This window comes from Bos indicus x Bos taurus, chromosome 10 (assembly GCF_003369695.1).
Source record: "Bos indicus x Bos taurus breed Angus x Brahman F1 hybrid chromosome 10, Bos_hybrid_MaternalHap_v2.0, whole genome shotgun sequence".
NCBI classification, from domain to species: Eukaryota; Metazoa; Chordata; class Mammalia; order Artiodactyla; family Bovidae; genus Bos; species Bos indicus x Bos taurus.
In genome coordinates this window covers 93,391,043-93,408,957 of record NC_040085.1, presented here as the reverse complement: position 1 = coordinate 93,408,957, position 17,915 = coordinate 93,391,043, and the positions used below count along the sequence as shown (strand labels likewise).

Below are 17,915 nucleotides of genomic sequence, written 5' to 3'. Positions count from 1 at the left end.
CACCTGGAAAACCCTTGAATATACATGCATTTATATATATTCAAAAGCTTGTTTCTCTGATTTATTTTTTCACACTGTTCTAGTTATCTCTTCCTACATAAACTGTATTTCAAAACTAAATAACTTAAGAGAATGACCACTGACTCCTTATTTTGTTCTTTCTCATATTTACTGAGATTGCATGAAATATTCAGTGGAAAGGTGGGCTAGGTTGCAAGTTCTTTAATAATTGACACTAGATGAGAATGTCTGGAAAGATGGACCCAAATTCTCCCCTTTCAGTTCATGTAATCTCAGAATGTGCCACATTGTAAAATCAGATGGCTAGTTGGAATTTCTACACAGTAATTCATGGCTTTCACATACTGTCTTCTTCAAGATGAGACCCAGAAGTGACTTACAATATTTCTGCTAATTTTATTTGTCAAAACAGATGAAGTATGGCAAAAATTCAAAGAAGGATAAATATGCAATGCATACAATATAGATAAACCTTGAAAATATTTCAGTGAAGACAAGAAGGCTGATGAAAAGAATAACAACAACAACAGCAACAAAAAAAACCAAGCAAACTAACAAACAAACAAAAAAGTATGTTGCATAATTCTGTTTTAAAGGAGGCAAAGAATTTGAAAGCACAAAGAATCAGAAAGTAGATTAGTAGTTACCAGGGCTCAGGGAGAAATGAACGGAAAGTGACAGCTAATAAATATGGATTTCTTATCATAGTGATGAAAATGTTATGGAAGTAAATACTGGTGATAACCTAAGAACCTTAACAATATAGTAAAAACAAAGAACTGTATACATTAGAAGGGTGAATTCTATAATGTACACATTGCATTTCAGTAAAAAAAAAAAAAAAAAAAAAACATGTGTGTGTGGTAATATCTTTAAATGAGATGTGAAGGAGACTCTAAAACACTATGAATGAATATAAGGAAATGGAAATAATGAAGGGAGGATCTTTTTGAGTTTCAGTAGGTTTACTCTTTAACTAAAGAAGGACAAAACCATTTCAGGATAACTGTGAAGCACATAACATGAAAAAAAACAAACCAGTTTTCTTTTTACCATAGATCAGTTTGATGACAGTAGTAAAGTATGAAAACTCAGCCTGTGCTAAGTGGCTTATGAATTCTCAGGGGGAAATACAGAAGCAGAAATATAATTAATGAAATGTTTGCATAACATCAAAGCAAAGGGGCAGTAGCACAGGGATTTCAGTCCCAATGTACCTGGTAAAATAAGAGGCCATGTGCTTATTGTTCAACTAGCTAAGACCTGCTCATCTCAGGTAGGTTTCCAGTTCCTAACTTAAAGAATATAGAAGAAAATACTTAACATTTTGAGGGAAAAAATTGTAAATTAACCATTTTGTGCCTGCCTATTCATTAAAATCTGAAATCAATGGCTAGAAATATTTTGATATCAGAATTACAAGAATCTGACATTGTTAATATCCATAATGCAATTGTTTATTTTATTTTGCTCTTTCTTCACAGGAAATATTTACTCTTTTTATCATTGGAAAAATGTATACATGAATTTAAAGTATGTTTTGCTTTATTAAAATAGAGTAGGTACCACAATAAAAATAGAAACATGTACAAATTCATCTCCATGTGAACTACATGCCATGTTTACTTAGTTCTGAGGGGAAAAATATCATTGCTTACATTCTATTCTTACAAATATTAACATGTATACACAGACACATATATTACAAAGAGAAAAGTCTATGCATTTTAGAAACATTATTGTTCCTCATCTTATTTCCACTTTAGTAACTAACAGGCCATTTACAATCTAAAATAATGTGAATTATACAATAAATTCTGTTGTTTTCACTTCCTTTTAGCTCTTTTTTTCCCTACTCATTACGAGATTCACCTTTTGACAACTACCACTCCACAAAGAGGTAATGAGCATTGTGGGAAAGCAAGAATAAATTTCTAGAAAACCAGGTCAATAATATTTAATTCATGTCTCAGCAAATACTAAGTATAACATAAACTAAAGCCAGTAATATAATTATTTTTTATTACTAGTCATTGATATACTCACTGTTTCTGGAACTAAGTCAAATTCTCTGAAACCAAGCATGCTTTTTTGAGAAACATAAAAATTGTTATCATTTTTTGTATCTAAGTGACTATTTTCAGCCCTCATAAATGCTCAGTCCTATGTCTTACAGTCTGGGTCTCTCTAACACTGCTGTCTCTTCTAGGTTTTTCTCAAGAGGTAAAGAGTTAAATTTCTCTAAATCTACTCCCTGGGATGAAGAAACTAATACTCAGAGAAGAGCTTGTAGAAAGTAACAACCTCATGAATGACATCTAGATTTATATCCAATTTCTCAAAGGTCTTTCTCAGGTACTTTTTTATTATTGCAGAATAGAGAGCCATGTCTCTTTAAAGGGTGGGTGCATGACTGAACAGTTTTCTGAGTATAAAAAGACACTTAACAGAAAAAAAATTTTTGTCTTATGACATTTTGTAGATGCTAAATCGTGTTACACATGCAAGTATCATTTTCTTGATTATTTTCTCCAAAACTTTGCACAAGAAAAAAAGAAGAATGGACACAGAGAATTGCTCCTTCTTAACTGAATTCATTTTCTTGGAATTACTGATAACACCGAGACCAAAGTGATTCTGTTTACCATATTTCTCCTTGTTTATTTCATTACTCTTCTGGCAAATCTTGGAATGATAACCCTGATCAGAATGGATCCCCAGCTGCACACACCCATGTACTTTTTCCTCAGTCACCTCTCCTTCAGTGACCTCAGCATTTCCACAGCAGTTGGCCCAAAGATGATGGTGGGCCTATTTGCTAAGAACAAATCAACTCCCTTCTATGGCTGCGCTCTGCAACTTTTGGTTCTCTATACCTTTGCAGATTCTGAGTGTCTCCTGCTGGGCAGTTATGGCCTATGACTGGTACAAGGCCATCAGCAGCCCTTTGCTCTATGTGGTCAGCATGTCCAGCAGGGTGTGCTCCCTGCTCCTGGCTGGGGTTTATCTGGTGAGTATAGCAGACACTTTGATACACATGATATTAGCATTCCACTTATGTTTCTGTGGGTCAAATGAGATTTTTTGTGATGTTGCTCCTCTTCTGTTTCTATCTTGCTCAGATACACAGGTCAATGAGTTAGTGATATTCACTGTTTTTGGCTTCATTGAACTGAGTAAAATTTCAGGAGTCCTTGTCTCTTATTGTTATATTATCCTGTCAGTCTTGAAGATCCACTCTGCAAAAGCAGGGTTCTGAGCTTTCTCTACCTAGATCTCTCACCTAACTTCTGTGGCGATTTTCCAGGGAACAATGCTCTTTATGTATTTCAGGCCAAGTTCTTCCTACTTTCTAGATCAAGACAAAATGACTTCTTTGTTTTACACCCTTGTGATTCCCATGTTAAACCCTGTGATTTATAGCCTAAGGAATAAGGATGTGAAACAGACCCTGAAAAAATTAAAAAATAAATGGTTTAAAAAATTTATATTATGCATATGTGCACACATACACATCCATACATATATAATGATTCCTGATTTATTAAAAATAAATGGTAGGTTATGAGAGAAATAGAATTTCTATTTGAGGTATATTGCTATTTCCCCCACATGTCATGCTTTCTCATATTTCCAGAATTTGTTTCTGAGAAAAAAAACTAAAAAACAAAACTTTTCTGACTTTTTCAGTATGTTAATTTTTGTTCAGTTTTCAGTCAAGCACTATTTAAATTACACTATTTAAATAAGATTTATAGTGCATTATATTCATTGATTGAGCTTTTCAGTTCTTTATGTACTACATAAATCTTATAGCTTCAGTTCAGTTCACTCGCTCAGTAGTGTCCGACTCTTTGCGACCCCATATATTGCAGCACGCCAGGCCTCCCTGTCCATCACCAACTCCCGGAGTTCACCCAAACCCATGTCCATCGAGTTGGTGATGCCATCCAACCATCTCATCCTCTGTCGTCCCCCTCTCCTCCTGCCCCCAGTCCCTCCCAGCATCAGTCAACTGAGTCAACTCAATGAGTTGACTCATTGGAAATGAGTCACATGAGGTGACCAAAGTATTGGAGTTTCAGCTTTAGCATCAGTCCTTCAAATGAACACCCAGGACTGATCTCCTTTTGAATGGACTTGTTGGATCTCCTTGCAGTCCAAGGGACTCTAAAGAGTCTTCTCCAATACCACAGTTCAAAAGCATCAATTCTTCAGCACTCAGCCTTCTTCACAGTCCAACTCTCACATCCATACATGACTACTGGAAAAACCATAGCCTTGACTAGACAGATCTTTGTTGGCAAAGTAATGTCTCTGCTATTGAATATGCTATCTAGGTTGGTCATAACTTTCCTTCCAAGGAGTAAGCATCTTTTAATTTCATGGCTGCAATCACCATCTGCAGTGATTTTGGAGCCCAGAAAAATAAAGTCTGACACTATTTCCACTGTTTCCCCATCTCTTTGCCATGAAGTGATGGGACCAGATGCCATGATCTTAGTTTTTTGAATGTTGAGCTTTAAGCCAACTTTTTCACTCTCTACTTTCACTTTCATCAAGAGGCTTTTTAGTTCCTCTTCACTTTCTGCCATAAGGGTGGTGTCATCTGCATATCTGAGGTTACTAATATTTCTCCTGGCAATCTTGATTCCAGCTTGTGTTTCTCCCAGCCCAGCGTTTCTCATAATGTACTCTGCATATAAGTTAAATAAGCAGGGTGACAATATACAGCCTTGACACACTCCTTTTCCTATTTGGAACCAGTCTATTGTTCCATGTCCAGTTCTAACTGTTGCATCCTGACCTGCATATAGCTTTCTCAAGAGGCTAGTGGTCTGGTATTCCCATCTCTTTCAGAAATTTCCACAGTTTATTGTGATCCACATAGTCAAAGGCTTTGGCATAGTCAGTAAAGCAGAAATAGATGTTTTTCTGGAACTCTCTTGCTTTTTTGATAATCCAGCAGATGTTAGCAATTTGGTTCCTCTGCCTTTTCTAAAACCAGCTTGAGCATCTGGAAGTTCATGGTTCATGTATTGCTGAAGCCTGACTTGGAGAATTTTGAGCATTACTTTACTAGCGTGTGAGATGAGTGCAATTGTGCAGTACTTTGAGCATTCTTTGGCATTGCCTTTCTTTGGGATTGGAATGAAAACTGACCTTTTCCAGTCCTGTGGCCACTGCTGAGTTTTGTATCTTAAATGGTACTAAATATAGGCAAAATATCTAAAACCAGTCTAAAGGAATGGCATCTTTGGATATTCAGTCAAATCAGAAAAGGATTCAATTTTTACATGAAAAAATAGTAGGCAGAGTATCTGACAGTTACTTCCATCTTGAAGTGTATGAGTGCATGCCTGTTAGAAGAAGTCATAATGGCTACAACATGGAAGAACCATGAGGAGCATATGCTAAGTGAAATAATTTATACAGAGGAAGACAAGTACTGTACGGTCTCACATAGAGGAAGAATCCAATTGTTCAAACACAGAAATAGAGAATAGATTGGCTGTTGCTACAGGCTGAAAGGTGGGAGCAATGGGTGATGTTGGTCAAAGTTTACAAACTTTCTGTTACTCAATGAATAAGTTCTGGGGGTCTAATGTGCATTATGACTCTAGTTAACAGTTGTGTATTGTAAGACTGAAATTTTCTGAGAGAGTAGACCTTAAGGGTTTTCATGGTATGCACAATTAAAATGATAGCTATGTAAATTGATAAATATATTAACTAACTTTATTGTAGTAATTATTTCAGAATGTAACATATATTAAATATTCATGCCCTATACCATATGCATGGTATTTGTCAATTTTATCTGAATACAGCTTGAAAAAAAAGAGTAAAAGCAGATAAGAGACAGTGGACAGAATCATGGTAAAGTATATAATTGTGCTTCATTATCAACTATCGATTTTTCTGTGACTCTCTCCACACCAATTTTCTTTCCTTTTTCCTATTCTTAGCTCCAGTTAAATATCCCTCTTTGTCTCTTTATGGTTCACAAAAAACCAGCTATTTAAAAGATAACTTTATATCAGCAGAGTTCTTGGCTAAAGATTGAGCATTGCATTATGTAAACAAAACACTACATGTTGCCTGGAAGGTCAAATAAACAAATATGTAATAAACTAAAAATAGAAGACAATACTTTTTCACTGCTAATTATATATCAATACAATTATATGTCAATACAAAATTGGGCTTCCCTGGTGGCTTAAGATGGTAAAGCATCTGCCTGCAATGTGGGAGACACGGGTGCGATCCCTGGGTCGGGAAGATCACCTGGAGAAGGAAATGGCAACCCACTCCAGTCTTCTTGCCTGGAAAATTCCATGGACTGAGGAGCCTGGTAGGCTACAGTCCACGGGGTCTCAAAGAGTCAGACATGACTGAGCAACTTCACTTTCACTTTAATACAAAATTAAATGAGGGTTTGATAAGTAGTTTAAAAATGTATATCAGAATACAGTTAACATATTGAACGCATATACACACGTTTGTTTGGAAGGTGCATAAAATGGTTTTGGGCATTAAGATAGCATACTATAAAAACATGCTTATTAATTTCACTAGAAAGAACAAGTTCTAAGTTATTGCTATTTGGCTGTTTCATCTGCCTTTGATCTGGTGTCCTGAAGGCTAAAGCACTAAATTAGTTTGTTGAGAAAGCTAGGATGGGACCATGTATTTAAAATTCCATAATGTATTGAAGGAGACTTATATTTATCTATTTTAAAAGCCTCTGATGGTCTTCAATTTTCTAGCTGCCACTGTAAAATGTCCTTATGTGAAAATATTTCAGAATGGAAAAATAAAACCTACATAATTCCTCTGTTGTTCAGGGTAGTATTTGTGAAATTCTATGACATGTTAAGAAAAACACTCATGATAAAAAAAATTAGGATAATTCTTGCATAATATGAAAGACTTTTATGTGTGTACTCCCGGCATACTGTATCAATTCACTCAAACTTCTTTTGACTTGTTGCTTATGAGCAGCAACATGGCAGCAAACATGGTCAAAAATATAGTTAATCAAAATAGGGTGTCAATGAAAGTGAAAGTGAAGTTGCTCAGTCGTGTCCAACTCTTTGCTACCCCATGGACTGTAGCCTACCAGGCTCCTCTGTCCATGGGTTACCATTAATTCAGAGATTAATAAACATGGATCTAACTAATCCATCTTCATATATATGATCAGTTTTATGTCAGCATCTAAAGACTGATTCAATATGAGTACTAGCCCTTTTTATTGTATCTAGTGAGTAATATGTAAATAGAAGAAAATTTAAGCCCATTAAATGGAATTCCAAAAATAGAACTGACAGTTTCAGTTGACTGAAGGCTTCCTCTTCTCAAATTGAAGAAATAAATGAGAAATTATGGAGATTTTTTATTTTTAGATACTTTCTAAGTCAGATAAGAATTTGGGCAAAATGATTCTTCTTTCTTGATATTAATCTGTGAAGAAAAAAGGGAACAATACATCAAAAAATTTATTCTAGCCTGTTAATTTCAGTATTCTTCATTCTTTACCATTTTAATGTCTTCATATCATATTATCCTCATACATGCACCAATGACTCTTTGAAAATATCATTGTGCAAATACAATTTATCAATGACATATGTAATATTTTAATATTACAGTCAAATTGACCCCTTTCTTCATCCTTGCCACTGAAATACTTAGCATAAACATGGCAATCACCGACTCAATGGCATGAGTTTGAGCAAGCTCCAGGAGTTGGTGATGAACAGGGAAGCCTGGTGTGCTGTAGTCCATAGGGTTGCAAAGAGTCGGACACAACTGTGACTAAACTGAACTGAAACATGGCAAGGCAATGTTAGATTTGGTTAATGTCTAATGCAGAGAACAGACACACTCATACTTGTTATAGGCTGTACAAGTATACTTGTTACAAATAGAACAGCAGTAATGTTCAATACACAAATAAGTAGGAGGATCTGGGTTAAAGCTAGAGGCAGAAATCTTTAATGTCCCAAGATGTCTTTCTCTTTATTTAGAACCATGCTACGAACAAGGCAGGAACACCACTCTAAATACCTCACTCTTGCTTTCTATTCTTCAGATCACCCTGTGCAGAAGAGGGATTTAAGCTAGATTACCTCTAAGGTTCTTTCCAGGTGATATGATCTACCTCTATAAAATATGACTCTACTGTTGTGTAAACCCATCCCTATAATTGGAAAGAATTGAAAAAAAAAAGTTACTTCACATTGAATCAAAGAATTGATCAGAACATATAGGCCAGATAGCTCAGTTGGTAAAGAATCTGCCTGCAATTCAGGAGACCCTGGTTCAATTCCTGGGATGGGAAGATCACCTGGAGAAGGGACAGGCTACTCACTCCCATATTCTTGGGCTTCCCTTGTGGTTCAGCTGGTAAAGAATCCGCCTGAATTGTGGGAGACCTGGGTTTGATCCCTGAGTTGGGAAGATCCCCTGGAGAAGGGAAAGGCTACCCACTCCAGTGTTCTGGACTGGGGAATTCCATGGACTGTGTAGTTCATGGGGTCACAAAAAGTCGAACATGACTGAGTGACTTTCATTCTCACTCAACCTGAAATTTCAGTTACATGAAGCCATAAATACACTGTGAGATTCAGTAGGACAAAAACTTTCAAAAACAGCTGTTTTACATGCCCTGTTATCCAAGTTCAAAATCTCATGGATTCCTTATGAGGGTAACAGGCAGGAAGGCTAGGGATCCCCAAGCAGAGGAAATAAACTGCAAGTGGCAGACTTTTTTTTTTTTTCCTTCTCTATACAAAATTAAAAGGTTTCTTTTAAATTCTGTGTTGTCAGGAGGACCCCTGGTTCAGACTGAACTTAACTTTTCTCAAACCTTGAACTGATAATGACTCAACAGATCCGTATGTCTTACTCATGGAAATGTTCTCTTAAGCTATGCTAATGAAACTATGTATTTGCTTGGAAATCTGCCTTTCTTGAAGGTTCATGTCAGTCGTTTTATGGCTGGGGATGACTCACCTTGTGCCCCATGCTATCTCAAAATGCGTGTTGTGGGAGAGGGGCCTGATGCAACTCTCTCAGTTTTGAGGTGATTCTTTAACAGATATATAACTCCTTGGTAAAAGATAGCAAGAGGGCCACTTTTTCTGCCCCCCTTCTGATGTCTATGTCAGAGCTTCTTCTATCCTTCTATACTTTAATAATACTTTATTACACAAAAGCTTCAAGTGATCAAGCCTTCTCTCTGACTCCAGATCAAAATCCTCTCCTCTGGAGGTCACAAATTCTGGAGTAGTTCATGGCTTGAGGCTGCAGACTTTAACTTATAGAAGTGGATATACAACTTTATTAGTGCTCAAGTAAATGGAAGTGAAATAAATTGTTAAGAGTTGTGTTGACATTTACCAAATGGCAGAAGTACTTCTTTACATATCAAATAGTAAACAAATATCTACTATTGTTGAGGATGTGAAACAACCAGTTTTTATGCATTGACAGTAGATTGAGATTTGACACTGCACTTGGAAAAAATTCTATGAGTAACCTGTTGGTGCTGCTGCTAAGTCGCTTCAGTCGTGTCCGACTCTGTGCGACCCCGTAGACGGCAGCCCACCAGGCTCCGCCATCCCTGGGATTCTCCAGGCAAGAACACTGAAGTGGGTTGCCATTTCCTTCTCCAATGCATGAAAGTGAAAAGGGAAAGTAAAGACGCTCAATCGTGTCCGACTGTAGCGACCCCATGGACTACAGCCTACCAGGCTCCTCCGTCCATGGGATTTTCCAGGCAAAAGAACTGGAGTGGGGTGCCATTGCCTTCTCCGGAGTGACCTGTAGCTGGACCTATAAATGTCTTACGACTGTCAGGGGAGTGTAATCTCCTCGGTTCTGTCTCGTTAAAACAAAGATTTGAAGCGACGGATGTTAAATCCCTCAGCGCGTTACAGCTCTCAGACAGACCATGTTATAGCTCTCAGAACAGATCAGTTTTATTTAGAAAATAAAGGAAAATACATCCTGGAGTCATGAGGGCATGCTGACCCAAAAGACACAAAGAGAAGAGAAGAGAGAGAGAACAAACATGCATGCAGGAGAGAGAGAGAGAGAGAGAGAGAGAGAAACCCCTGGCCCTTTGGCTCCTTTTTATATGTTTTTTCCTCCCCCTGGGCCTGCTCTATGTAAATCGAGCTAGCCAGGAGGTCCTCACTCTGGTCCTGGGACCTTCCTTTGTTCTATTTTCCCCGGTGTTTCCCTTCCTTGTCTTTTTAGCCACTGCCATTCTGTACTCCTTTTCCCTATTCTAACTACCTAACAGGACCAAAATTCTCATTCTTAGAAGTATGTCCAAGAGTACAGAGTGAATATGTACACAAAAGGCATGCATAGAAAGGATCACCACTGTATTAATCACAGTAGCATAACACCAAAAGCAACTCATTTCTTTTAATACATTAGTTCAAGACTTTGCATACTTTCCTGAAAGTATTTAATACTGTATATTTTAGGGTTTGTAGGCCATAAAATCTTGGTATATCTAAATAGTTTTATCCTCTATCACAAAAGCAGCCATCCATAATACATGAATAAATGGTGTGTCACAGCTCCAATAGAACTTAACAGGTCAAATGTACTGACTCCTGCTTTAGATTAGACAAATGACTTTATGGTAAGTTTGTATGCTGGAAAAGTACACAGCAATGAGAATGAATAACTACATCCTCATACAAGAGCATGGGAAAACTTCACAAACATAACTTGAGTGAAAAAAAGCCAGACATAGACATAGAAGTGTAAAAGCTATATGCTCTCACTACTTTGTACCTTAAAATATACAAACTCACATATCATATGGAAAATCAATTTCTAATGGATGTAGGGACAGTTTCTGAGAATCTAGTAATTTTTTATTTGATTCTGGGTGCAGAAATCTTTCCATTTTTGAAAGTTTTCTTGCAGTATACAATTTTAGATGAAATTTTTTTTCTGTATGTATATTATACTTTAAAACCACCCTCTTTATTTTTTTTCTCTATGAGACTGTAAAAAATGTTAATATTTATTTTTAAGTCTAAAATTTTCTTATATAAAATGATTATTCATGTAGATTTATGAAATTGATGCAAAGCATAATTACTAGATTATCTCAGTATTGACTGTGATAGAGTATCACATTATTGATCTTTATATCACTGAAAGTGCTCCCTTGCTTGTATAACAGCACTGTATTCGTCCACCCACTGACTCTCCTGGTCACTCTCACAGCAGTGGGGAGCTCAAATGTACTTTAATACCAGACCATGCAATGAACTCTGTGTCATACTACTCTAGGTTTGAGGAACAGACCATTATATTCTAAAAAAAGATCATCTTCTGGGTAGTATTTGCCGACATAAAATTGTTTTAGTATCAGGAGAGGCACCAGGAAAAACCTAAATAATGACTTCTTTTTTTCTCACTTGTATCTGAAGCATACATTTTCTCCTTAAGATGCTTTTTGATTACTTAAAATCTCCATTTTTTAATGAAGCACGAATCCCATCGGGAGATATTTTCGGTTACCCACCTTGCAATTAATAATGTAGCTGCCCAAACTCAGGTTTAAATTGTTATGGGGGGAGAGAGAAAGGATGTTAGTCTACATGTTTTTGAGGAGCAGGCCTGTTAAAAAATTAACACTTGCTTCTGGCTGAACAAAATGTAACCCAAGGGATTTTTGCATCCCTGAAGATAGAGTTGTATCTGAGGGAAAAATTAATTTGGATAGGAGTAGAATTAGGTGACTGAGAACAACTCTACATACAGCATATGTGTAACAGAGAAGTAAATAATGATAGCAAAACTCTTTTCAAACATAATCAGTTTCTTGATTGTGTGTGTGTGTGTGTGTATGTGTGTGTGTGTGCATGCTCAGTCATGTCTGACTCTTTGCAACCCCTGGATTGTAGCCTGCCAGACTCCTCGGCTCATGGAATTTTCCAGGCAAGAATACTGGAGTGGGGTGCCATTTCCTCCTCTGGGGATCTTCCTGACCCAGGGATTGAACATATGTCTCCTGAATCTCCTGCAATGGTATTTGGATTCTTTACCACTGAGCCACCTGGGAGCCCTTCTTAATTTTAGTGGGAAATTATTAGCAATTATATTGTCATTTGAGATTGCCTCAATGATATCTCCACAGGTTACAGTTGACATTTTAGTGTTGAGCTCCTCACAACCAAGAATGACTATGACATGTAAAAAGGCATTAAAATTGCCATTAAGAATCAGTTTTACAAAATTATATATATACTGCTGCTGCTAAGTCACTTCAGTTGTGTCCGACTCTGTGCGACCCCATAGACCGCAGCCCACCAGGCTCCCCCATCCCTGGGATACTCCAGGCAAGAATACTGGAGTGGGTTGCCATTTCCTTCTCCAATGCATGAAAGTGAAAAGTGAAAGTGAAGTCGCTCAGTCGTGTCTGACTCCCAGCAACCCCATGGACTGCAGCCTACCAGGCTCCTCCGCCCATGGGATTTTCCAGGCAAGAGTACTGGAGTGGGGTGCCATGCCTTCTCCATATATGTACTACATTTATGAATTTTAGCATAATGAATTTCTCAGATTTATAGGAAAAAAAAGTAGGAAAACAACAATAACAATAACAACAAAAGAAAAATGAAATGAATTGAGAAAACACCCAAACCGGTAAGGAAGCCTGTGTCTCTGTAAATTCAAAAATGAGAATTCAGATGAAACAGACAATTAGTTATGACCGGTATTTAATTTCAGTCCATTAACATTTATGTCATGTTGTCATATTGTGACTTTATTGCCATTACCTTAATACCTACTGTTTCACATAAGAATGAAATTCTTATGCTTTAACCTCTTGCTTATTTATCATCTTGTTGAGAGTATTGTTCATTTTTTTTTGTTCAGTTTTTGTTAAATTTTTTTTTTTTTCACTATTGATGAAAGTTCATATATTTTAGATACAAGTTCCTGACCCAGGATACAAACCCGGGTCTCCTGCATTGCAGGCAGTTCTTTACCAACTGAGCTACGAGGGAAACCCTCCTCATGCTAGATTAATTAAGTGACTATATTGATGTATACAAGGTCAGTTTGTGCTAAATTTGTCCCTGAATTCATGAGGCAATACGCAGAAGCAGAAACATAATTAATGACATGTTTGCATAACACCAACACCCAAAGGCAGTGACCCAGGGATTTAAGTCCCAATGTACTTGATAAAATAAAATGCTACCTATTTACTGTTCAGCTACCTAAGACCAGCTCATCTCAGTTAGGTTTTGAGGCCCTGATTTAAAGAACATAGGACAAAAACATTCCCATCTGGGGGAAAATCAATTTGTAAATAAAACATTTTATACCGGCTTACTCAGTTAAGTACATTCTGTAATTTAATGTTCAGTAAAAATATTTTCTCCTCAGAACTGGCAGATTTTTTACTTGTTAATATCCATAATATAACTATTAAATTAATTTATGTTGATTCTGGTTTATAAGAAAGATATTACTCCTTTTATCATCAGAGTAGTATATAGGTGAACTTAAAGGGGGCTTGGTGGGGTTGTTTTGCTTTAAAATATAATGTAGGAGCGAACTTAAAAATTAAAATGTGCATATTCATCTTCACGTGAAGCCTCATAGCTACTAAGGTCAAAAGAAAAAAATTCCTTACCTACATACTAGTCTTATATACATCAGATCTGCATGCAAACACATAACAGACACATAATGCAGACATACTAGACAGAGAAACCTATGTATCTCAGAGGCATTTATTGTCCCTAAATAGGAACAATAGGCAAATATCATCCCTATTTCCACTTTTATAATATAAAAATCCATTAAAATCCAAAGAGATGCTACAGTGGGTGTTAGATTCTGTGGCTTTCACTTCATTTTAGCATTTTTCTTTGTTCAAGAAACTCCTCCTTTGGCAGTAGAAACGCTATAAGTAGGTAATAAGTCATGTGGAAAAGCAGTGATAAATTTTTAGAGAAAGGTTTCAAAGTTACTTATTTCATGTCTCACTAAATACTAAAGACCAGGATCAATAACATAATTATTTTCATTGTTATTAGTGTATATATTAGTGATATACTAGTAGATTGCAAAACTAATACATAAATATTTTAAATTATGTTTTATGTGCAACATGATAATGAAAATAAATTTTTATATCCACGGAATTTTTTCAGCATGCTGCTGCTGCTGCTAAGTCACTTCAGTCGTGTCTGACTCTGTGCGACCCCATAGATGGCAGCCCACCAGGCTCCCCCATCCCTGGGATTCTCCAGGCAAGAACACTGGAGTGGGGTTGCCATTTCTTTCTCCAATGCATGAAAGTGAAAGTGAAGTCACTCAGTCGTGTCCGACTCCCAATGACCCCATGGACTGCAGCCCACCAGGCTCCTCCATCCATGGGATTATCCAGGCAAGAGCATCAGACCCCAGTCCAGTATCAGGCCCTAGTCCAGCATCAGGCCCTACTCCAGTATCAGATCCTCCCACAGCATCAGGGCCTCCCCCAGCATCAGGCACTCCCCCAACATCAGGTCCTACTCCAGCATCAGACCCTAGTCCAGCATCAAAGGTTACCCCCAGCATCAGGTCCTAGTCCAGTATCAGACCTTCCCCCAGCATCAGACCCTTCCCCAGCATCAGACCCTAGTCAAGCATCAGAGGTTCCCCCCCAGCATCAGGCCCTAGTCCCGTATCAAACCCTCCCCCAGCATCAGGCCCTAGTCAGCATCAGGCCCTAGTCCAGAATCAGACTTTCCCCCAGCATCAGACCCTCCCCCAGCATCAGGCCCTAGTCAGCATCAGGCCCTAGTCCAGAATCAGACTTTCCCCCAGAATTAGACCCTCCCCCAGCATCAGACCTTCCCCCAGCATCAGACCCTCCCCCAGTGTCAGGCCCTCCCCCAGCATCAGACCCTAGTCCAGCATCAGGTCCTCCCCCATCATCAGACCCTAGTCCAGCATCAGGCCATCCCCCAGCATCAGAATGCAGTCCAGCATCAGGTCCTCCCCCAGCATCAGACCCTAGTCCAGAATCAGGTCCTTCCCCAGCATCAGATCCTAGTCCAGCATCAGACCCCAGTCCAGTGTCACGCCCTAGTCCAGCATCAGGCTCTAGTCCAGCATCAGACCCCAGTCCAGTGTCACGCCCTATTCCAGCATCAGGCTCTAGTCCAGCATCAGACCCCAGTCCAGTGTCACACCCTAGTCCAGCATCAGGCCCTCCCCCACCCTCACCCCCTGACCATTCCCCAGTATCAGGCCCCCCACCTTTAGTATGAGGTGTGGCAGCCCTACTTGTGTGATGCTCCTGAACACACTCAGGCAGCCCCAGAGCAGCAGGACAATAGCTCTTGCAGGAGGTTCATCTTTAGGAATCACCTGCGGAGGAGCAGCAGCAGCTGGGGTTTGTTTCAGGTCAAGGAGAGGCAAAGAAGAGGCACTTGTGCAGGACGCAAGGAGGCTGTGGGCACATTCCCCAGCTCTGCTTCCTCCCCATGGGGGCTTTGCTCTCCTGCTCTCTCACAGGCCCCAGGGCGGTGTCCTTCCAGATTCACGGTCTCCTTGATATCTCAAGCCCAAGTCCTGAGTTGCGTCCCAGTCCGGCGTGGCAGAGGGCTGGGAACACCCAAGCTCAAGGGCTGAAAGGATCTCAGGGGGAAAGCTGGGGCCCAGCGGGTGGCAGGGCAGGGGATGAGGGTGGCCGTCCACAGAGGGCCCCGGAGCAGCACTGGAAGGAGAGCAGTGATGCCTTAGCTCACTCGGGGATGCTGCCCCACCTAGCACTCAGAGATGTTACCGCCAGCAGCTCTGGGGAGGCAAGAAGCCTGGTGAGCCATTCGGGCCATGTGGGTGGGCACTGCTGACCATGGCCTCGGTTTTCATTCTGTTCCAACTGTCCCTCCAAGGGCTGACAAGCTCCTCTTCCGAATGGCACAGATATTTTCTTTATGTGGGTGAACGCATCCCTGCTTTTTTCTGTTGGCACTGTTGTTGCTCATCATGTGTTTTCCTCTTTACAACCTGTGCTTGCTGCTCTTCCAGTTTAACTTAGGAGCAGCCCTTATTTTCTGCATTTCTAGTTGTCAGCGTTCACTGGGGCTTTCCAGGTGGCACTAGGGGTAAAGATCCTGCCTGCCAATGCAAGAGATAAGGAGAGATGTGGGTTTGATCCCTGGGTTGAGAAGATGCCCCAGAGGAGGGCATGGCAACCCACTCCAGGATTTTTGCCTGGAGAATCCCATGGACAGAGGAGCTAGTGGGCTACAGTCCCTGGGGTTGCAAAGAGTCAGACACGACTGAAGCAGGTTAGCACACACTCAGGTTTTAGTTCAGTCGCTCAGTTGTGTCCGACTCTTGCCACTCTGTGGATTGCAGCACTCCAGGCTTTCCTGTCCTTCACTATCTCCTGGAGTTTGCTCCAACTCATGTGCATTGAGTCATCATGCCATAGAACAGAACCATCTCATTCCTGTTGCATCCACCAGAGAGGTGGCTGGGGCTTGGCAAAGTGCCTGGTCCTACTGTGTGGGTGTGAACCTGCCCTCACCACTCCCTGACCACGTGACCATCACTGTGTCTTCCTCTGTAAATTGGGAGGGGGCAGCACCTGCTTGTTAAGGGGCACACACAGCATCTGGTATATAATCAATGCACCATCCATCTCAGCATTGTATTTATTAATAATAGGGATAGCATTTAATAACCTCCTCCTTTTTTCTCTCTAGTCACTTAACTGTGCTCCAGACCGTATCTGCTTTACTTACCCCTGTAAATCCCACACCCAGCACAAACAAGACTCAACAAATTTGTGGCTGAAGAGGCAGGAACATACCCTGTCCTCAAGGAGATGAAGCCGAGCAAGATGGGAGCCTGATGATAACCCTGTGTGATGAGGAGGCCCCAGGAGGACCTGTGTGGCTGTGGGGTGGGGTGGGGGGCATTGGCAGAACCCCTGATGAGCTCCTGGGGATGGAGAAAGTGGCAGGAAGGAGGGGGTCTGTTCCTTGTGGGGTGTCCACAGATTGTACCTCACCCTTCACTGATGAGCACTTAGGCCATTTTCAAACACGTGTCACTGTTCTGGAGGAAACAATCATTGCCCAGCTCCTACTCAATCAATTTCGTAGATATGTCTCTAGCATTGGAGTATAAACGTCTGCTTTATTCATTCCATGCTCCGTTCATCCACCCATCCAGCCAGCCATCTGTTCATCCATCCATCCACTCACTAATCAATCCATCCATCCACTCTTAATTCATCCGATCATCTCAGACCCATTGAGAAGACAGACGCCTCCTCCGCTCCTGCTCCCAGGAGGACACCCAGTGTGAGTGACAGGAGCCTCGTGGGGATAAGGGGGGAGACACAGAAGGGACATGCCTGCAGGCCTTCCTCCCTCTGAACGGTGAAGCACCCACCTGGTCCTAACGCCTCCTTGCCGGGGTGTTCAGGCTGGCCCTTTTCCTTCTTGCAAAACAAGCGGCTGATGGAGGACTTGATGGCCTTCTTCTTCGGGGCTTTGTGCAGCAAGTCCTGGTGAGAGAGTCATTTCCTAGGCAGGTTGATAGGGAGTCTAGGGGTCCCCAAGGAGAGAGGGGTCTGGAATTCTCAAGGAGGAAGAAAGGACAAACTTTTTTTCTTTCTCCACATTCCTTAGGATTATATGTATCCTGCCTAAGGACAGTCTTTGGATTCAACCTTCTGTTATCTTAAAATGTTAATTATGGGAGTAGACCTGGTCTTTACAAGGATGTATCTTGCCTGAGGACAGTGTTATCTTAAAATGCATCTTATGGGTGAGGGGCCTGGTGCCATTCTGAATTTTAAGACATTCCTTTCTTTCATTAACAGACTGCTA

The 17,915-nt window shown here is 40.1% G+C and overlaps 1 long non-coding RNA gene across 2 annotated transcripts in view; it reads left to right on the top strand.

Annotated features, from left to right (window-relative positions):
• The window catches only part of LOC113899200, a 56,428-nt gene extending 38,761 nt beyond the window's left edge, over window positions 1–17,667 (top strand). The window contains exons 4-7 of one of the 2 annotated variants that reach the window (XR_003512863.1): window positions 1,862–1,921; window positions 2,231–2,376; window positions 2,906–3,031; window positions 16,782–17,667. This is a non-coding gene — a long non-coding RNA (uncharacterized LOC113899200). The remainder of the gene's footprint in view (window positions 1–1,861; window positions 1,922–2,230; window positions 2,377–2,905; window positions 3,032–16,781) is intronic. The other variant, XR_003512864.1, reaches the window with a different exon arrangement.
• Window positions 17,668–17,915: the final 248 nt, after the last annotated feature.